This window comes from Lissotriton vulgaris, chromosome 2_1 (genome assembly GCF_964263255.1).
Source record: "Lissotriton vulgaris chromosome 2_1, aLisVul1.2, whole genome shotgun sequence".
In the NCBI taxonomy this organism is placed as follows: Eukaryota; Metazoa; Chordata; class Amphibia; order Caudata; family Salamandridae; genus Lissotriton; species Lissotriton vulgaris.
This window is the reverse complement of record NC_141687.1, coordinates 1,628,323,439-1,628,346,870: the sequence shown is the minus strand read 5'-3', so window position 1 is coordinate 1,628,346,870 and position 23,432 is coordinate 1,628,323,439.

The following is a 23,432-nucleotide window of genomic DNA, read 5'->3' as shown; positions in this document are numbered from 1 at the left end:
GTAGTCGTTATCAGCTCATCAATCACCAGGGGTCGTCTGTCCTGACGCATTATTCTAGCTAATAAAGAACTAGGTCTCTCCCCTTCCCCGTACGTCCGAGCCGTAGCATACTTGCCCATGTGCTGCACTTCCCTATCCGCCTCCTCATTATAGTCAGCAAGTAATGTTTTGAGTTGCGCTGCAGTATCAGCATCTGGGCTGCCCTGCTGCCGTCTCTCAAGATCCATCAGTTGGGCCTCAAGGTGCTTCAGTCTTTGTCTTATGATCTTAAGGACACTTGAGTGTTTGGCCATGGCCACCCCCCTGACATAAACCTTGAATGTGTCCCATATAGTCTGGAAACTGTCAACAGATCCCAAATTAGTCTTGAAAAAGCTATGTATTTCTTCTGCCAGTTCACCTCTGAATACATCATAAATAGGGAATAAGGAGGAAACCGCCATGTGAATGGTGGAATTCTCTTCACCGGGACCACCAGTGTCAAGAGCAAAGGGGAGTGGTCCGAGAGAGTACGCGGCAGCACCGTACACCTCCTGACACAATTGAGCACTGACTGGGAAGCTAGCAAGTAGTCAGTTCTTGTGTGTACGTTGTGATAGGCAGAGTAGTGTGTGTAACCTCCCTGTGTGGGGTGCTTAGATCTCCAAACGTCAACAAGGTCTAACTTAACCAATTCAGCCTGCATGTGGAGGGCCACTGCAGCCGGCCGACGGGGCGGCCCCATAGATCTATCCAGATCCGGATTGTACACAAAGTTGAAGTCACCCCCCCACAGCATTCTGGAGGAAACATAGGACCTGCAGTGTGCAGCCAAAGCAGCGTAAAACTCAGGGTTGTCATAATTGGGCCCATATACATTAACTACTATGAGATCGTGTCCTTTACCAACACATCTGGCGATTAAATAGCGACCTTCCGGGTCCGCTTCAATCAGTGTTAACTTTAGTTTGGACCGAGGACTGACCCACGTGACAACCCCTCTGGAGTGTGTGGTGAATCCTGCTGCCAAACTGTTACCCCCAAACCCCTTAGCAGTTAGCATCTTACTCTTGAGTGGGAGGTGAGATTCTTGGATAAGGGCGAGATCAATGCGATGCCTGTGAAGATAATTTAACACCTTTCTAAGCTTGCGGTAGTCATTGAACCCTCTCACATTCCAGGTCAATGCTCTCAGCGTGTCAGGATCGCCTTCTGTGGTCATTTCACTCGTGTCTGTCATCCCAGGAGTTAGATTTGATAGGTAACAAACAGGGTTCTCCCAGCCCTGCACAACATTCTCTGTAAAGCCATATCTACAGTGGCTATTCTTCTACATGTAAAATCGGGCAACATTATGCTTGGCGTAACTTTCAGTACCCCGTTACAAAACCACAACATCTCCCCACCCTCGCTCCCCCCCACCCACAGCCGACCACCCCCAACCTGGCCAGACAGATCCCCGATCCCTCTACCTCCCTCCCACTGCCGACCACCCCCAACCTGGCCTGGCAGGACCCGATCCCTCCCGCCAACTTCCAACTGTTAGAACTTTCCTGATCATCCCCAAAACTTGCCCTCTTAGGGGCGGTTAGAACTATAAGCGCCAGGGCAGAGGTCGCCAGTAGAATCACACAACAGTGCTTCAGTATTGTACATTGCAAAGTCGCCCCATACGCTATCACCCTCATCAATGTCCATCAACGTGAGGCTGGTCCAGAGTTCAGTGAGTTTCAAAAAAGGCATCTCCCAATTGGCCCCCTCACCCCCCACAGCACACCCTGCATAGCAAAGTTCTATAACTATGTGCATTAAGTATTATGCTGATACCATTTCCCCAAGCAGTCTAATTAATGTCACTTGACTGCCATCAGGTACATTTGTAATGAAATGATCTCTCCCAGCCACAATGCCGCAGTCCAATCTCAGGTCGCTGGGCTCTCTTGTCAACAGCACTTCACCACTCCCAAGGGTCATAACAAGACGATGTCCCATTGATATGACACCGCTCAGCCTCCAGTGAGTTCGAAAGTGGGCAGACCAGCAGATCGCTAGACAATCTATTCTTGCTCGCCCAGGTGGCTGCTTTCTTCCTGTTCTCCGGTCTGTCTTCTTGGACTGTTCCTCTGTTCCTTGGACCACTCCTTTAATGATCTCTGAAGTTCTCTAGGGTCTGTGAAGAAATGTGAGTGGCCCCGTCTGTTTATCCGCAATTTTGCCGGATACAGCATTGTGTAGTCAAAGGCAAGGTCCCGCATTTGTTTCTTATACGGGGCGAAGTGCCGTCGCTCCTCCTGAACTTTCGCTGTAAAGTCGGGGTACAAGGACTTTGTCTCTGGCCACCCGCAACGCCGTATCACGGTCTCTATAGTTCAGCAATTTTGCTATTATCGGTCTCGGAGGCGCCCCTGGGAGCGGTGGCGGCCCCAGCGTGTGGTTAGCTCTTTCTATGATAAACATCGGCGAGAAGACATCCTCTCCCAGTAGAGTGATCAGTAGTTTCTCCACGTAGAGTTCCATCTTCCCTGTTTGTGTCGTCTCTGCAATCCCCGTGATACGAATGTTCGTGCGCCTCGAGCGGGCCTCCAAATCTTCCGACTTATCCTGTATGACCTGAAGTAGTCTAGAGAACTGTTTGCGACCTTTATCCCATTCTGTCTGCGCTTCTTCCACCTCGGTGAGCCGTCTCTCTGACATGTCTGCCACTCCGCGTGCTTATCCACCCGCTCCGACATGCGATCCATACGGTAGGTGAGCGCGTCTATCTTCGAGCCGATTGACACCATGCTGTCTTGCAACCCTTTCTCCATTGACATGAGAATGTCTTTTATGTCCGAATACATTGTGCCTTCTGGGCCTTTGCTCCTTGGTGAAGGGTCGGATGCCGAGGCTTCCGGTACCTTTGTTCTACGTTGGTCGAACGCTAGCTTGGTCTGGGTCTTATCGCTCTTGCCCATAGTGAGTAGCTGGGGTCTTTGGTGTCCTGCCTCCCTGTGCTTGATCAGGGATAATTACCACTGCGAGGGTTGGCTCCCGCGTCACAGCAATGCTCTCACACTTCAGTACATACTGGAACTACCATCTAATGCATACGCCGCTCCCAGACCTAGCGCCCCTCTTGGCCTGTTACACTCCGGTCAGCGCTCGTCCTCACCCCCAGTGCGTAAATATCACAGGTTTGTCTTCCTCTTCAGTTTCCCTCCATGGCGGAAGGCCAGGGCCGCCTCAGTAGGTTTCCGAGATGAGTCCGCCAGGGTGAAAACAACAGTTAGTTGCTGTTGTTAGCTTGGCCCAGCATTTGCCAACTTATAGTTGCTTTCCCCGTGCAGCCGGCAGCAAGGCCTCTCCCTTGTCTCTCACCAGTAGCAGCTGCTCTCAACGATCACTCGGCCAAGGGTCCAACCACTCACTCCGATCCGCCAGGAAGTAGCACTGTCACAGGCTCAGCGGTCAGCATATACAAAGGGTGAGCGTTTATAAGTCCTCTAATCCGGTCTTCCCAGCCGCTTCTCCTAGTTCGAAGCGTTCACACAACTAGTGCTTTCCACTGCGAACACACCAGCGCCCCGCTGGTAGAGGCCTTCAAAATGGCGCCCAAGTTCTGGCCTCAGCTACTAGTCTGTTGGTCATGCTGCACGTTCACACGGCCACTCAGTGTCTGGGAGGGGGGGGATATCTCCTATAGCACCACAAGGACACAGCCTGCACCGGGGGTACTGAGGGGGTGCCTGTATTCGCCTGCTCACCACACTAGACAGCTCATCCCCATCTCTTTCAAGGCCGTTGCCCTCCACCAGGTCGGCACCTCCAGGAACGTGATACCGCACTGTTGAAACTGCGAGGTAAGGGGACATTAAGAGGCGTTTCCACAGCGGTCCGGAGCGTATATTGCTGTGTCTCACCTCCGAGCACTTGAATGGCTCTCCGCCTCACCGTCCGCTGTGCGCGCCTCGGAGGTGGTTCGGTGGTCCCCGGGTCGTTGCTCCCCCACTGGCCGCACGTAGGATCACGCACGCCGGCTGGCTGCTCTGGGCCTGGTCCGTCAGCAGCCCGCATGTTCCCCAACTTCTCCGCTTTTCGTCCGTTTTCCGCAGGCGGTCTCCCAGTCCGTCCCAGCGAGGTTCGGAGGACATATCCTCACTCTGACAGCTCTCAGCATCCGTTTATAGAGGATAAATTACAGGATTTATTAGGTGATAGCGCGGAGCTCAAGTCCTACACGTCTTGCATCGACGCTGGCACGCTCCGCCCCCTCAATCCTAATGCTATAGTTATTATTGAAGTAATGGGTATAGTATAGAGATTCATGGTATACAGTATTCTAAATTGTTTTCTTTTACTTTTCATGTATCGTACTCTTTGGGCCTGGGAGGTGCTTACTACTCTATTTTGGAAGTCCCTTTTGTGCATGTCTATGCAGAGGGAAAATGAACTTCGCAGCATTTGAACTCAGCCAGATGGCAGCAACGGCCAAGATGCGCCGGGGAACATAACCTGCGACCCAGCTAGAAGAAGCTGAACTGTACTGAAAATTGTTACAATTGTATTCAATGTTATATTGACCATTGTTAACCGAAGGCATATGTCATGAGAACCTGGAATTCTAGGGGCGTGAACGGAATCTGAATAAAGAGCCTGAGAAAGTTTAGAAAATAGGTGGTGTGATGACCTGTCCTCCTCCTTGATCCAATCAAAATTGGGAATCCTTACACTTGCAACATTGGGGGGTGGTACACTGACCCGAAAAACAGTATAATTAGCGTAGGTTTATTAGAGAAATTGTCCGACTTGTCTGATTAGCTGACCTGTCACTGACCCAACGCACTCAATAGGTGACTGAAAGCAGAGAGCTGCGGAGCACTCTGTTGGGAGGTTCAAGAACCCAATCTGGGTTTTTGGGAAGTGAAAGTGCTGGTGAAGCACTTTGTCTGATAAAATGTATAACCCAATCGGGGTTTTGGCAGAGTCCTTGCAGAGAAGAAGTAGCGCAGGCGTTGCAACCGAAGCTGTGGGTGTTGGTCTTAACCTTTGGTGAACCGGTCCTGATCCAAATCCTGGGGTTATCCTGTCCTGATTGTCCATGAGCTGCACCTGCTCGCCTCCTGGCACTGAAGGCCTTGGGGTTCCTACTGTCTTTTCCAACTGACCCGTGGCCAGGGTTGGTCTTCACTCTATCCTAGGTAAATATAAGTTTGTGTGGGTGTTTGTAGATAAATTTGCATTCTCTTTCTCCTCATCCTGAATTTGCAAAGCTTGATTGCATATGTTCTTTTTCTTCCATATTCCTTGGTATAATGAGAGATTGATGTATTACTGATTATTAGCATGTTCCAATTTTCACCCCACCTTTAGTCAATGCAAATTCGGTTTTTCCATAGTACATGTCCTATTCTCTCACCCTCCCTTTAGGAGATAAGTTGAATAAATAGTATGTTCCAATTCTTACCTTCCCTTTAGTAAATGTACTAAAATTAAATTCTCGAATTACGTAGCTGCATTTCTCTCTTACTCAAACTGTTAATGTATTGCAAAAGTTTTTGGGTTTAATATGTTCCCTTTCTATATCCTCCTTTGATCATGTTGCGAAAGATTGTTTTTTAAAATGTAGCATGTTCCTTGTTTTCCCTTGCATTTACTTTAAGTCTCTAAATGCTTAGCATACTCTATCTTATTCATAGCTATACGCTATTTCTGATTTTAGTTATTGATAGTCTTATCGCTTTCAACTGTTTGCTCATGACATATGATGATGATGATGATTAGATAAAAGTTTGAACCTACCCTGACTCTGTGGTTATTATATAATTTCAAATGTTATGATATTTGAGTGCCTTACTTTTTACTCAACTTCCTGATCCATTGTGTGAAGGTATCTAGTGTCAAAGATTTGTAGGATACTGGTATAGGAATCCATAATAGAAATCATAAAATACTGGTAGTAGAGCGTGAGTTACCCAAATAAAGGTCAAGGTATATGATTTTGAAATTATGGTCCCAGGTGAGTATCCGGATAAATTCTAGTTGGGTGACCTGCACGCTCTATCACGAGCATACCTGAAATTGTGTGCCACAGCCAGCAACTGTTTAGCAAAGGTTAGGGTTAGCTCCCTAGAAGAGCTAATAGACAGATGTAACTGCCAAGTATGTGGGGGGGGGGGGGCAGATAAACATGGCACAAGGCACTTTTGGATTCTGTATGCCAAGGCCAAGACAATAGGTTTGAGATAGGTTTCAGTGGAATTGCCAGAAACAGCCAGAGCTGCCTTCTTTGGAGCTGGGGAGCTTTCAGGTCTCTGCGTCCTCTCAACAGCCTGTCATTCTGGGCAAATCACGTAATCTCCCCGTGCCTACCAAAAATGAATTTGCCCTTGTGTAATGTAACTGGCCCAATGCCTTTGGGTTAAGGTCGAGCTATAAAAACTGCCAAAAGTAAATAAATACATATCTAGACCACCCAAATATTTCATAAAGTCTGTGCGCATCAAATATATTAGCCAGCACCTTTTCATTTGATAGATCGGTGGTGGCACACAATATTAAAGTACTGCTACCTTATGGACATGTAATGCAGACGTCACCACCGGACCGGTATCTAGGACCACCAGGTGATCACCCACAGGTCTATGGACTCTGAGCGAGAGGCCTGCATCTCTTGAAGACTCAACCTGCACAGAAATCTCCAGAGCACTCCCTTTTATTTCACTTCTTCTCTGTGGGCAGACTGTTTTATTTATTTTATGTCTACTGATTCATCATGAATACTTGCCCCAGTCCTTTCCTCAGTTTTGGATGACTGCATTGGGGCTGCCAAAGAACGAAAATGGTGGTCGGGAATCAGCTTCTCGCGCCTTTTTAAGTTTTAAGCCTAGGTATGTGACTTATCTAGCAGGACTGCCAAAATTGCATATTTAGTTCAATTTAGATAGCACACCCACCATTATTGTAACACATGAGAATGGCTGGAAAGATTGTATATGCAAGGGTGTTTATACTGTATCCAAGCAGTGGCAGCTGGTACTTCTGGCATTAAGATGCAGGGCAGGCCACACCACACATGCACACATACACACTCACTCACACCAATGCCTTTACAAACACACACTTAAACACCCATTCACAACACTCACTCACAACAAATTCATATATACACACATGCAGGCACCAAACATTCAAAAGCATAAAACGTATCTTCCCTGCAGTGCTCAGAGGAGAAAGCCTCTGCGTCGCCAGAGGGTTGGGACTTCTGTCGTCTTTCATTAGCTGACTTTAGGTTAGACAATGAGGCTAAGCAGCAGTTACTCGCTCGTCACATGGTGGAATGGGGTCAGTGAAACTTGCTGACCCCACTCCACTCTATGACAAGGCATCACCCATTGCCACTTGGTCCTGGGCAGTTCAAGGCTTAAAACTGAAGCGCCCAGCTCTGAGGCAATCAGTGACGCTCAAGTAGGTCCGAGGCAATCAGTAACGCTCAAGTAGGTCTGAGGCAATCAGTGACGCACAAGTAGGTCTGAGGCAATCAGTAACGCTCACGAAGGGGAGTGGAGCCTTGAGGCACTTTTTCAAGGCTGAGGAGGTCATGCCCACAAGGCTGTGAAATCATCAGTGTACCAAAGTTTCAGCCCAGGCAGCTAGGAGCCTGCATATTTGGTACGGCTAGCTCCTGGCTGCCTGACCTGAACTAGAAGAGTGCCTGTCAGGCTGACCTTTGCTCAGCCTGACAGACACTCTTCTTCTACAAAAAAAGCTGAGGGGGTGTGGCCTATGGGCAATAAGAAAGGGCCACGGCCAGTGGCGGCAGGTGACATTTGAAAGTGGAGAGGCGTACACATTGGGCGACCGATGTGAACAAGTTCAATTAACAAACCTGGGGTCCAAGGTAAGTCCCTCTCCCGAGAAATAAATCAAAAAAAGATTGGCAAATGGTGCATTTTAAAGCAAATTAATGTAGCGATAAAGCAAGGCTTATTAAGCAGTGGGGACGTATGGTCTTGAAATATTAAGCACATAAAAACATATCTTCCAGCATTGAACAGTTACTGTAATGTGTAAATTGTTCATCATGAAAACTTTATCCCTTTAGTGTCTTGCACTGCATGCAGCATTACCTTTGGAAAAGTATGCTCTAACCAGACTTCGAGAAGCACCCACAGATGCTCGCTGTAACTAGTCATCTAGAGATTGTGCAGACAGGTCTTTAAGTGAGATGAAAAAAGTGGGTGCTCGCTATAAAAGAACATGTAAAATAAATGTCTGTGATTGCCATAGTGTGCCACCTGACCGGTATTTTGGTTTCTCTCTGAGATGTAATTTTATCCAGATAAATGGCACAACAACTGACATGCACCTAAAGCCTGTCAGTGTGATTGGCTTTGTCACTGGGTGTTAGCTGTTTAAGATAAATTAGTAAAAACAATGATTTCTTATAAATACTTAACATCGAAAATGTTTTAAATTCTGAAATAGTGAGTCTGTGAATTAAATAGCATTGAGGCCTGTGGAAGAAGTTTTGGCCTTCAATTATGTATGCTTTATGATAGATATGTATCCTCTCTTTCTCTGTATATTGTCCATCTGCACATCTTCAACCCCCTCTCTTTCCTCTTCAGCATCCTCTTTTTGCTCTTGCCTAAATGCACTTCCTCGCATCTCTGTCACTTCACCGCCCCAACATGCACTTCACTCCCTCAAATTTAAGACCTATAATTTCACCTACTTTTGCCTAGAAAATATTTTGACAACTGTATTCCACCATTCATACACATATCCACAGAATTTCAATTGCAAATGGAATACACAAACATTTTTTGTGTGCTCTGCAGAGAGGCCAAACCACTGACAGGCACCTTGTTTGTCTTATGCCTTAGCGCCTGAGTGCTCAATCAAAGTCCCTCATAAACATCTGGCATGGCTCAAGCTTCAAAGTAAGCACAGAAAAAAATACAGATAAACAATAACATTATAAAATAGCTAACTCATGGGGAATGCAAGATTAGGTAAAGCATGTAAAATATGAGACAAACTAAATCACTGAAATGCATTCCCTTCACGTTTTTAACATTCATTGTTTGCAAGTCAATCCTTGTTTTTGGCAATAGGGTTAACTTAGAGCCATGAAGACAGGGCCAATTTTAACGGCATACATCAGAGAACTGACCTCTGGAAGCACATGTTCCAGTGTAAGCACATATCTCTCAATTTAGGCTTGACTCTGATATTTGGATCAACTTTGCAAGGGAACAAGAGCGACTCTGCTCCTTATTTGGATCCATTTCGCAAGGGAGCAACGCAATGTGCAGCGAGGGTGTGTGGTGTCACAATCGGGGAGGTTAGAATGATGAGGGGTCTCAGCACAATATACAGAACACAGCATTTCCTTGCTAATACTTACCAGTACAGAGAACAAGGCACCGGATCAGACGTGCTTGCATCCATTCTCATGTATGATGAAAGGGTTAGATCTATGCCTTTGAAAGACGGACGTCTGAAATCACGCAAGGATGAAGTCTCCGACTCCCAAAACTGTGAAGCTTATTGCATCACTGGCTTTCAGTGTGCATACAACCCTAGACCACAATGATAATGAAGGGCTTTAAAACAGAAAGCCCTGCGTCGTGCATCACCTTTGAGAAAGTTAATTTACTGCCTGGCTTCCGTCTACTTCTTCAGAGCGAGCCAGGGCAGGCAGCGGAAACAGACAGCCCAGACTTAAATACAGCAGTTGATTTAGAGATACAATTGCATCTCTAAATAAATCGATCTATTTAATTTTTTTAATGTAAATGTGTAGGATTTTCAGAGGGGCGCTGCCCCTGACCCCTAATGGAGAAACGGCCCATGGCCACGGCTGTATCCAAGAGATGTATGTGTTCAGACAGGCAGGGAGCAGGGCCTAGAGAGTCTGGGGCGCACAATTGAAATGTATCTCCATAATTGGCTGCAGGTGTGACATAAGGACTGAGGGGTTCTCTAGACACTCATGTCAATGCAGGGGTGTATCAGGTATGGTAACTGGTATCCTCATGTGACAGTGTGAACTCTGTGACTGGTCAAAATTCCAGTCTGGGATTGAGGTGAAAGAGAGTAGGGTTACACTATTTACAATGAGTAAGCGACTGTGCCAGCAGAGGGCTAGTCAGTAGCAGCAGTTGCAATATTCACATAAAGCCACAAGTTTAGAAGGAGACAAATAAAAAGTTACCTTCAGGAAAAATGAATGAGGTAAACTGTAACATGTTATACATGTTCCAAGATACCTGAAGGGATTGCTTCATTTTGATGCATGGGCTTAGCAGGAGCTCTAATGTATAAATAGAGTGAATTTCTCCAGAGGGAAATAGTTGGAAGCAGCCTTCAACTAGACCACAGAAGGTGGTTGATGGCATAACCCAAACTGTAGCCCCAGGGGGTCATATGGGTTGTGTGGTAAGTAGGTCATGTTGAATGGAGCTGGCCATCTTCTGGAGCATTAACCTGACTCTTTTCTGACTCTAAATTGAGCAGATACAGCACTAGTACTTGTAGAGCAAGGGTAGGTTGTTGGAAGCTGGCTCTGTATATAGTATACCAAAGTGAGGTATAGTGTGCACAGAGTCCAGTGAAACCAAAAAGATAGGAAGAGGTAAAGTAGATAGCACCTCACTCTCTGTTTGTGGTAGTGTGGTCAAGCAGTAAGGCTTCATCAGAGGACCGTGTTAAGCTTTTTTTGTACACACTCATTCAGCAAATTACTTCACACACTGAACTTCAGACCAATTGTTTTTGTATAAAAATATTCTTTTCGTTATTTTATTTTTCTAGAACCAAGCAAGCCTGGCACAGGTAAGCAATACTCTACAGTAGTAATGCAGTTGGAACATAGTTTGGATTGCAATTGTATATGCACTTTGTTTTGATAACAGTATTGTTACTGAAAATGCAATGCTTTGGAAATACAGTACATATGCTTTGTATGGGCTTTTTAGTAAAATAACCAGTAGATTACTTTGCACATTACTTTTCTTACACAGTACAGTACACTTGGATACTGCACTGGGACATTTCATGTAAACAGGTGAGTAAAAGCGTTTTTATTTAGTACAATTTTAAAAGGATTTCCTAACTCCACACTTGGAAACGTTTCATAGAAAAACAGCCAATGTTATCCCATGGAGGAAAATAGTGTTATTGGTTAACAGGTAAGTACTTTGTTTTGGGGGTTGGTATTCTGGGGTTAGACTTAGGGGTCCCCCAGGGTCAAGAATGCAATCTTGTTATACCTTCAGCGACACTAGGGTGGCCGGGTGCAGAATGCTGAGGCCCAATGTTATCCAATGAGGGATATGGGGCCTCCAGTTGGTGGCTGCTGATGAGCAGGCCACTGGGTTGAGGGAGCAAAGCACCTGGACTTAAACTCAGGGCGAATGGGGGTTCAAGCTAGCACCAAAGGTGCACCATCTGCGGCGCGCTGGGGTGGCCGGGTGCAGATTGCTGTTTTGGAGTTGGGCGCTCTGTAGCTTTCAATGGGGAATCTCCAGTTTGCAAACACACTGCAGGCTCAGGGACGAAGGTCTCTGGGTACGGCCACCACTTGGAGAGGTAAGTTGGGATGCTGGGGGTTGGTTAGGCACCATCGGTTGGGCCACCAAAAGCTGTGGGGCGTCCAGTACAAGCTGCCTTTTAGGGTCGAATCTTCTTAACAGCTCCTGGTCGCGTTTGGGGGACCCTCCGGTTTGAGGCTGCAGGCGTGAGAGTTGTGTTTCATCTCGCCTCTCCTACCTGAGGAGTGGAGTTGGCAGAGGTGGGCACACCTCTCTTCCTCACTTGTTTTTCCCAACAGTTCTCCCGCCCAAAGTAGGTGTCAGAACCAGTGGGGATCAGTTTCTGAAAGCAGCAAGTGGCCTGGGGAAGCTCACAAAGGTATCAAGCATTTGAAGCTTCCCCTTTATGGACCCTGCCCATCCTGGGGGAGGAGGGTTGGCCCCTCGTCCCAGGATGTGTATTGTTTCTGGCCCCCACGAGCATCAGGCTCTCAACCCAGGGGTCCAGAAACATGTCTAGTGATGACAACTGAAAGCAGCTACTCAGCCTGGACACTAGTGGTAGGTCACTTTTCAGGGGGCATCTATCAGATGCCCTCTGTGTTAATTTTTAATTAAATTCCACACTGGCATCAGTGTGGGTTTAATGTGCTGAGATCTTTCATTCCAAACTTCTCAGTTTTTAGTGTAGCCATTATGGCGCTGTGGAGTTCGTAATCACAAGCTCCCAGCACCATATACTCTTAATGGCAGCACTGCACTTACAATGTCTAAGAATAGACTTAGACACTGTAGGGGTACAGGGCTCATGCACCTGTACCCTCACCACTGATATAGGGGCACCCAGCAAGAGGAGTGACAGATGTATGCCGTGGAAGTTGGTTGTAGGCATGGCACATAGGTATGTGTGCCATTTCAAATCTTCACTCTGTTCTGCACCAAGACACGCAGCCTGCAAAGGCAGTGTGTGAGTGTGAAGGTACAGGACCTCTAAGGTGCTGCAGCCCTTAGAGTCCTTCCCTGGTCACAGTGCCCTGGGCACCTGTGGTACCATTTACCAGGGGCTGACCTGTGGCCAAGGATGCCAATTGGGTTTTGTTTTCAATGCAGTTTTAGGGAAAGAAAATAGGCTCTGGGTATGTGATTGGCAGGAGCCCAGGGCACACTCAGTCAAAGCACATCAGCAGATCATCAAAAAGTGGGGGGCTCCATGCAGAAAGAGGGTACTTTCTCACATGGATAGATTCCTTTATTTGAGGATACCATGCTTGTGAGGTGCTGAGAGGTGGTTAGAGGATGACACACTGCAAATCAAGACTACTTATCCAGGTGACCAAGGTAAGGTCTCTGGGTGAGACGTGTGTCCTACTGCCAATTGTTGGCACCTGCTCACAGACTTTGAGTTTCAAGAATGAAATCTAGGCATAGCTAATAATTTAGGGGGGGCCTGGGTAGGTTATTAGAGAGATTATGTTCACAGTATCTAACAACATAACTGTTCTCATCCCAACATGCATTGTTCTAATATTCCAGAATATGTCAGTGACTCTTCTGGCTGGAAACTTCCAGGGAGGAAAGATGTGCCTGTGCCATGGTAACGCCCAGAAGGAACGTATCTTCATTTGCATGTATGGTTGATAGTAAACACAAGAGCCAGATGTACTGAAGTGTTTTTATGTTTCCCAAAATAAGAGTGTCAGTTCTGAGGCTTTCCCCTGAAGTGACTCGATGCTCAGTAGTAAAGCAACAATGGTTCAGAGGAAGAAAAAAACGTTGTGAAACCAAATATTCACCTCAGAGCACAATACATACATTTAACAGAAAAATAAGGTACTGAGGTTCCGTGAATTCTGAACCCGTTTTATAAATGTCATGGTTTTGTTACGAATTTGATAGTAGCGAACCGTAACTAGGGAGTTCGGCTAGTACGAGTGATCTCGTCATAGTAGACCGAGGGATTCACTATGTATTTGAAGATTTCGTTGTGAACCATGGGTTCCATTTTGTGCATGGCAGCCATTTTGTGGTTGCCCTCACATAGGTCGATGACTGCAGCCGAACGAGTCTTTAGTACACGTACACTTTAGCTGACTTCTGAATGACCTTAGTGAACTGACCCTGTTGCCTGAAGCTGTCCTTGTTAGGCCAGTTCCTTGCCCAGTAGCTGATCAAGCTTGAGGATCAAAGCACAAGACATTGTAGAGTTTGGTATGCACACACACACCCCTTATCCTGCTTCTTATCTGTTTCTGTTCCTTCTTTTATGGTCTATTTATGATATGGGTTATGGTCCTTTTATTATGGGTTTGTCCGGCTTGTGTAAGAAGGAATGTTGGGCTTTTCTGTATAAATAATGGTGGGCCGGACAACTGAAAAGTGGGTTTGTCGTCATGCAATACCTTTCGTAATAATATCTATGATTAGACAATTGTAAATAGTGGGTGTTTGTCCTATTGGCTAATGTTTGGCAGATCTTGCATGTCCATGTTAGGCATTTTGCATGCTTGCAAAAGCTAGGACTGCCGCTTACTTTTATGCTGAGTTTTGTAACCCTAAGCATATATAAGGCCTCTGTTCTCTGTTCTCCTCAGACTGCCTCATTCAGTTGCTAAGGCTTCTGTGTGACGTAGCCTCACTCATTTGAGTTTAATAAAAATGTCCTCTTTATATTCCAGCTTCTGTGTCAAGTTCTTCTTAGTATTAGTGAGACCCCTGAGAATGAAGATTTCAGTTCTTCAAATAGCGCGGCCAACGTGGGCTTCATCAGAGAAGTGACTATCTGTGGGAGTGATCTTGTCAGGAGACTGAAATCTACTGAGGAGGACAGAACAGGATTCTACTAAGAAGGATTCTGGAAATTCTTTGTCTCTGCAGCCCAGTATATTTCTGATCTTCTTGATTTTGATCCTCCACATGATGTCAATCCTGACTGAGAACCTTTTTGGCGTGAGTATTCTAAAAAAGACTGTTAGGTCATGTAGAACTTGACAGTTAGAATTTGGATAGCCTTTTGATTAGTAAGAGTAAGAAGTACAAGTGGGTCGCTCCCATGATTTTGTTTGGTTTCTTGGTTTTGATTTGGTTATTGCAATTACCAAAGCCAAGGGGCTCGTATATTTGCGAGTATATCATTTTTGATAACCTCTTGAAGTTTGAAGCTAGATTCGTGAGCTATAAGATGCCTGGTCTTAGCAAATTTGGGACTGTAGCTTTGGAATTTAGGAATTTGTGTTGGCCAACTTTGTATAAGTTTGGATTTTTGATATGCAAATTGCAATTTGTGTGGGCAGGTAATGAGGAGATTTTTCTCTATTTGGTTTTGTTGAATGGTGTACGTACGAAAAGTAAAAGCACTACTTTGATTATAATATTTGCATATTCTGCAAATATTTTTGGCATGCCTGTTTTTAAGCTCACATCAAAGAATGTGTTGCTTTTTTTGAAAGGTACCATAGTGTGATGTGAAGTAAATTAGCCGGCTCTCCTAGAGGGAATATCTAAATAGGTTTAGATTTAAAAACATATTTCTTCCTTGGTGATTTTGTATCCCCAGGAAATTAAAATATGACAAAAATACAAACAAGGATCCTTTGTTCTGTGCAATTTTATGAATGAAGATATGCAGAACGATTTTTTGGTGTTCTGCTAGCCAAAGCTAGTGAATTGAGTGTATGTTGGCTTCTTGGACATACATCAGTCTGTCGGGCTGTTTTTGCAGTCTTTTGGAACACTATTGAGAAGCGTTTCTTGTAAATATGACTTACAACTAGTTTGGTTCAAGTACAGTCTGTGGACTGTCCTTTGTTTCTGTCCTGAGTATTGATTTGTGGGTTAAATGTGTGTTTAAATGTCTATGTGGTTTTCTCTTTAGTGCAACTTCTGTAAGTGAATAGCGATGGCGCTATTCACGAAATGCATGGCGCGCCGTATTGTGTGTCCTGAGTGTTTGACCCTTTTCTGTTTATGTCTGAAATGAGCTCAAATGTGTGTTTGCTTTTTTTTAATGTTTTCAGTCTATTAAGCAAAATGTCTAAATGCTTAAAAAAAATAAAGTTAAACATTCACATTCACTAGGAATAAAAAGGCCCCCAAAAATGAATAGTGTGTTTTGTAGAAAAACAAACTAATAGCATTTTGTTACTTACATACATTGTATTAGCAATTTACAGCCAAACACTTCAGCTGAAGTAAAGTTTTGCTGAACTCAGACGCATATTGTAGAACATGCATTGATGTGTCTTCGTTTGAAAAAGACCGCCACCGTGCTCATGTTACAATGCTGAGAGACAAGCTAAATAAACAGGAGTATTTACTTAGCCAGGACTTTGCCCTCAGTTAAACACGGGTGAATCTTTGCATTTCAGAATGTTGTTTTCAAAAGGTTCCAAAACTAAGGTGCATTATTTTGTATTACAGGAAGGAATTTCAATCAAGGCTTTCCTCTCTTTAAGCATTTTTTTAAGCACATTCTTGGGTCTGTTGCTAAATAAAATTGTCCTTTTTAGAAAGAAAAAACGTGGCGCCAAATTTTGTCATGTTTCAAGTTAGGCTTCTGTGCTTAGGCTTATAAATGAATGCGTCTAAAAATGATAGGCAAGAGATGCAGCTTGCTCTTCTATGTGGAATTATCAAAAATGATTGGGTTTATAAAAATAATTATTAATTATGAAAAATAATTTTAAAAAATAAGTGCTACAAAATTCGTTTTTTACTATTAATGAAGCTTAATGCTCATACTGTGACCTCCTAGCATTATACTTTAATTTAAGTTGTACTGTCCTGTGTAATGAGGACATTACCATATGGAATTTTTACTTAGCGCAGGCGTAAAAAAACTCATTTTTATAAGGATTTACATGGGATATGTCTAATGTCCAATCTCTGCAATTTGTAAAGAACATTCTGAGGATGATTAATATGTGACACAATTATAGGATATTTATTTTTAAGTGCCCCTAATATCAAAGTCGAATTTGGGTAAAATAGACCATTTAAAACAGCATTCTTGCCATTTCTAATAGCTTTAAAGTGCTTTAGGCTTCAGTAAATGCATACATTTAAGTACAATACAAATTTGCAGGTTGTCCCAATTTGGGTTTGCTTTTAAATGGTCCAGTGAGATCCATTTTAGTTTGATGAAATGAGTACCATTGCAACAAGCATTTGTTCTAAAAACTGGTATGTGTGTTATTAGGTTCTGTGAATTATTCACAGTAAATGTTGTTTAATAATCTGGGAATAGAGATAATTTTTTAGCGCCTAAAAAGGAGAAATTATTTTTAAAAATAGAGTGAATTATTGCAGGTTAGGAGGAATTAGGAAGGCCTTTTGTCTTTGACAGCCTCAGAGTGAGTAAGAAGCTGGGGGCTAGGAGAGCTTCAGAGGCTGGCTCAAGTCGCGCTGAGGTGCTATCTTTAGTTTTCCTGTAAACATGGAAGGAGGCTGTCATGTTGACATTTGTGACCTTTTAAATTAGGGCCTTGTTTTCGTGAAGTGCAGAATGACCTTGCTAAAGGGACTGTAAGATATGGGGTTTCTGGTTCCTCCATAAGAACATCAATAAAATTAAAGAACTTAATTCCAAAGGGAAAATATAAAAAAAGGGTTTCTTTGAAAGTCCCAACATCATGTTAAATGCTCTGCAGAACTGATACATTTGTGTCTCCGCTCTGAAAAAATAATGTCTGCTAGTTGCTTTTATTTGACAGAAAACAAAGTATTGCATTAAGTCTTAGACAGAAAATAAGACGAAGCCCTTTACTAAAATTTTGAAGGCTACATGCCTAAGTGAGAACGATTTGTCAATTAAGAATTATTTTTCACAGTGGAATTTGTAGGTGCCAAATTAATATGGAGTGTCAGTGAAACATTTCTACTTTTAGAAAGTTAAAAGTAAGGTGGCTTAATGTTGCAAGCTGACTGACAAGATGGTAACAGTTAAGTAATGGAAATTTATTTTTGTGTTTGTTAATGTGTATCATGTTTTGTCTTCTGATTAAAAGTTATAATTGATATTTGTTTGGTATGAGAAATGTCTCTCTTTTGTGTGGTGTGTTTTTTTTCCTTTTTGCTTCTGCCCACAGATCATTCATGGATTGTTCTGGGTGATTTTAAGGCTGACAAGACACGTGAGTTTGGTTGGTTGAAACGAGATGTGTTGTTGTGTAACTCCTTTGGAAAGAAATGTTTATTTGTTTTTTATGTTTGTGTATTTGGTCCTATCATGAATTGTTCTTGCTGGTTCTGTGTGTCAGAAGCGACACAGTAGGTTATATTTGACAGCAGATATCCACTGACTGGTGATCTACTGTCAAAAGGAGGGTAAGGATTTTAAACCTGACAAATTAAGCAGGCCCGAATATTGGGTTTTGGGCTGCAGGTTCACAGTGCATGAAGTACATGACATGGTTTTGTGTGTCACTGCTCATTCACATATGCTATTGTTTTGTCTATGCTTTTTGTGCTTGATATACACCAAGTATATCTGATGGTATGACATGTGCGTTTTGTGTGTTTCTTTTTTTTATGCATGTTTTTGTATTATGTTGTTGCTTCTGATACTATTACAAGTTTACCTGTGTTGTGAAGGGATGTACATGACGATGCAAATGGCTGCACAACAGTTGGGTAGATTTGCTCTGATACTAAATTCCACAGATATGATATTTTCATTTTGTGAACAAGACAGACAACACTTCACCAGTGTATGTCAATTTGGCTATAAATGGTATTCAAGAAAAATAAAAGAAATATACAGGATCAAAGTGTGTCACCTGCTGTTAGTCACGTTACTGCCCACTTCCCTTAAGGAAAAGGCAGCCCTAGATTTATGTATCCTGATTGGACGTAAGGATAAAATTATAGATCTGTGACTCTTGTATATGGTGACCTAATTTCTATATTACATTAGTCAGTTTTGTTCTGCTTCCTAAGTGGTGTATGGCTTTGTACCATAAAGGAAACCAGGTTTCATTTTTCCCTGAAGAAGGAACTGGAATATTAGCACACTTCCAGACTGCGATAATGTACAAGGAACCCCTATATTATGTATAATTCCCTTTTTGTATGACCAGATTGGTTTTTAAGAATTTTCTTTAGGCCTACTTCGAGGTTTTCCAGTCTGACTGTCAGGGTAGTGATGGACTGGTTAACTGACTCAATACTATAGTAAGACAAGTTTTCCACCTCAATAGGAGAGAGGTATCTACATCTCCCTGATAATCTGTATTATGCCATTTTTCTTTTGAGATGTTCTAGATAAGGAATTTAGGAATACCTGACTTAATCATGTTGCTATCTACCCTTAGATGGTGGAGGATATCCTCTCACACGGAACCCCAATTGAAGAGCCTAGAGGCACTGTTTTGCCTACTGCCTTTGTCTTTGTATTGCCGTTGAAAATGACAGTGTATTCTAGACCAGAATTTTCCCATGGCGTATGGCCACTCCTTTGAAGATTGCAGGCCACCTGCTTGCAGTCCCCTTGTTATACAATGAACTGTTTAAATCATCGCACTTGCTCCATCAGACGGCATTGGACATCACAGAAACAGAATTTCAGTGCCAAAGAGCGAAAGAGAAGGATTCCTGTTGTTTTGAGGCTTCCGTTGTCCACCTGTCATGTTCTGGTAACCTCTGACAGTGTGCAGTCCCTTGAGCCCCTTGGCCTGAGTTTTGGCCACACACCCCCCCCTTTTCCTTTGCTCCAACGGAAGTGCAGTGCACCGGAGGATCCAAGATTGGCAAAAGGCACTACATTCTGGTGCCCATGAAAGAGCAGCCTGAGCATCCTCTGACACTGAATAATGAGTGTTGGAGCCTAAGAATGGTCCCGGGTCTGATCTGTGCCCATGACCAATGAAGAGCACAATATCTGTAGTGTCTGCCGCAGAGGAGAGATACTGGTGCACTGCATTGAGACATTGAGACTTTTAAGTGAGCTGTGAGTGTTTGCCAGGAGATCACTCCAACGGATACTGAGAAGCATTTTTTTTCATGGAATGCCTGAATTGAGAGGCCCAATGCGAAAACAATGGGAGCAGATTTGATGGACAATAGAAGCCTGCCAGAGAGGCTTGGAATGGACTCTGGGCATGGTTGTGGTTTCACAAGTGGTTTCCGTGCGATTGCATAAAATGGGTGTTAGGAGACTGATTCTTATTGTTTTGCTGGCATTGTTTTAAAGTAGTATTCTGTTTAGTAAAAGCAGAATAAAGTCCATTCTCTGTGGAAGAGTATCCCCTTTTCACCTCAGAGCATTGATGAGGATCACCACTGTTTCACCTGAACATATAATGAGTTACTGAAATGCATAGGAGCCATAAAAAATGTTACTAGATAATTTTAGGATTTGCTTTCTGCTTAGGGTTATGAAAAATGATAATTTTGTTTGTAAAAGTGGTCATCACTTTCTCCTGTTGTCTATATGTTCTTAATAACGTGTTTTCTAGTGTTTTTAAGCATGACGTTGTCTTTTGTGGGTTGGATTGTTTTTGCTACCCAATTGACATCTGTACTCAGCTCCCAACCTATGTCTCTTCCTACTACTACTTCTTTGCATTCTTTCAATACTTTACCTGAACATGAACTGGTTAGGAGGTCAGAGTTTACTAATAATTCCTTTGTACAGCTTCTGCATCAACACAAGTTAGTAGTGAACACCACTAATTGTTGGGTGTGTGGTCTTATGCCACATACTACAGATAGAGGCATTCCCTATTTGGTTCTGCAATTTAGTTACAATGGGTCTGTATGGGCATATCAGACGATGTTTATTTATGCCAATGAAGTCTATCCCCTGCGTTCCATGAAAGATAACTCGAGTAATAGTGCCTTAGTGAAGGGAATAACGGATATGATTAGAGATATTGATACATATGAGACTATTCCTAAGGATGAGGCGTTAGCTCATATCAGATGGAACGTGACTGGATATAGTGTTAGTCTGAGTGAAAAGATACCAGATAATGCTCCTATAGTATACCAAGCCATTTCCAAGCTACATAAGATCTCCGAGTCTATACATGTGGACAAAGGAGATTGGTCGTTGACTGGATGGTTTTTGGGACTGTTATCCACTTGGGGATGGAAGATTCTGATGATCATTGGGATGGCTTTAGCGATTCTTTTCTAGTGTTGTCTTTCTATACAGTGTGGTCCTGCCATATGTGGTCTTTGTGCTACTACGTGTGAAAGGAGACATGTCTCGAGAGAAGTAGTGAGTAATAGGATGATGCTCCAGCAGCATCTTGATGATCTGATGAATATTGATATCGATTCTTTCAGACACAGACTGAGTGATTGCATATGTAAGGGCAAAAGGAGGGTCCGAGGTTCCGTGAATTCTGAACCCATTTTATAAATGTCATGGTTTTGTTACGAATTTGATAGTAGCGAACCGTAACTAGTGAGTTTGGCTACTACGAGTGATCTCGTTATGGTAGACCGACGGATTCACTATGTATTTGGAGATTTCGTTTGTGCATGGCAGCCATTTTGTGGTTGCCCTCACATAGGCCGATGACTGCGGCCGAACGAGTCTTTAGTACACGTACACTTTAGCTGACTTGATGACCTGAGTGAACTGACCCCGTTGCCTGAAGCTGACCTTGTTAGGCCAGTTCCTGGCCCAGTAGCGGATCAAGATTGAGGATCAAAGCACAGGACATTGTGGTTTGTTATGCACACACACACCCCTTATCCTGCTTCTTATCTGTTTCTGTTCCTTCTTTTATGGTCTGTTTATGATATGGGTTGTGGTCCTTTTATTATGGGTTTGTCCGGCTTGTGTAAGAAGGAATAATGGGCTTTTCTGTATAATTAAAGGTGGCCGGACAACTGAAAAGTGGGTTTGTCGTCATGCGATACCTTTCGTAACAATACCTATGATTAGACAATTGTAAATAGTGGGTGTTTGTCCTATTGGCTAATGTTTGGCAGATCTTGCATGTCCATGTTAGGCATTTTGCATGCTTACAAAAGCTAGGGCTGCCCCTTACTTTTATGCTGAGTTTTGTAACCCTAAGCATATATAAGGCCTCTGTTCTCTGTACTCCTCAGACTGCCTCATTCAATCAATCAATCAAGGCATTTATATAGCGCACTACTCACCCGGAGGGTCTCAAGGCTCTAGGGGAGGGGGGTCCGCTACTGCTCGAACAGCCAGGTCTTGAGCTTCTTCCTGAAGGCGAGGTGGTCCTGGGTCAGGCGGAGGTGGGTCGGGAGGGAGTTCCTAGTCTTGGCGGCGAGGTAGGAGAAGGACCTTCCCCCTGTGGTGGCTCTTCGGATGCGGGGGACGGCAAGGGCATGGCCGGTCGATCAAAGCTGGCATTTAGGAGCGTAGAAGTTGAGGCGGCTGTTGAGGTATCCTGGGCCTTGGTTGTGTAGGGCTTTGTGTGTGTGGGTGAGGAGACGGAAGGTGATTCTCTTGTTGACCGGGAGCCAGTGCAGGTCTCTCAGGTGTCCGGAGATGTGGTTGCGACGGGGGATCTCCAGGATGAGTCGTGCTGAGGCGTTCTGGATCCGCTGGAGCCCCTTCTGGAGTTTGGCGGTGGTTCCGGTGTAGAGGGAGTTCAAGTTAAGTCAAATGATCTTTATTCGGAGTAGATACATCCATAAAAGTACAGTATACAAAAAGGATCACAGTTAAAACAACAGGTACATCATATTAGTTCAATTAATAAAACCAATGATAATTAATACAAGAGTTATATGAAGATTAAAAATATCATTTCATATAGAGGAGAGCTTCCACATGTCCAGTCTAGAACATACACCCATCAAAAATGTGCAAAATAGAAATTGTGCAAATTATGCCAACAATGCAATTTTCACTCTTTTCATCATAGTGGATCCATAGAAGCACGAGATCGGACAGCAGCTTTAAGGAAGCTGCTTACACAGAATATCTCCTCATCTGACCTTAACATTCGAAAAGTTTTTAATGCCAGATTAAAGTCTCTAAGTTCATATCTGCGACAATACGGCATTAAATAGCGAGTGGTATACAGCCTATAAAAGCTACAAAAAAAAGAAATGCACCAGGCTTTGTTTGCCACCCGTCATACATGGACAGTCCAGCTTATCGAGATGTTTGTTATATCCCAGAGGAAAATTTAACAGATTCACAATACTACCATCCCGAAAACGGAACAGAAGACTCCTAATCCATCTACCTAATCTGGTAAGCAAATATCTCTGTGGTGACACTGATAAACCAGCATTAGGATCACAAAGGGTAGAGTACTTAATAACAGATGGCTTTTGATATTCAAGTCTTATCCGTTCCATATTATAGAGGTTGTACAAGGCCCCTTTAATTTTATTCTTATGGCAAAGGTCTATGATGTTAGGGGAAGTAAATAAAGAGCCATACCCCACACTAGTCAAACTTTTCTCAACCGCATTCAGCCAAGGGATATAATGGGACCTATCACTTTGTAGGCAGTCAGTTAGTATGCTGCGTGTTAGGATGGCCGAAGGGTTAAGCCAAACTTTTAGCCAGAATAGCGCTGGTGTTGCACGGATAAAATCTTCTATAAAGGGTAAGTTAAGTTCTTTATGGCAAATGTATGTTGCCGCAGAGACAACTCCCCCCAATACCTTTCGACAAAATCTGTTTTCCTCAGTTTGAATAGGGATACAATTAGAATATCCCCACACCTCTGAGCCATACGTGCCAGTAGGTTGGCATTGAGTACGGTAGATCTTTATAAGGGAGGAGACAACATCTGCATGTCTGTAGAGGGAGTTGCCGTAGGCCAGGCGGCTGGTGACGAGGGCCTGGGTGACCGTCTTTCCGGTCTCGGTGGGGATCCACCGAAAGATCTTTTGTAGCATGCGCAGGATGTTGAAGCACGTTAAGGAGACGGCGTTGACTTGTCTGGTCATGGAGAGGGAGGAGTCCAGGATGACGCCCAGGTTGCGTGCGTGGTCTGT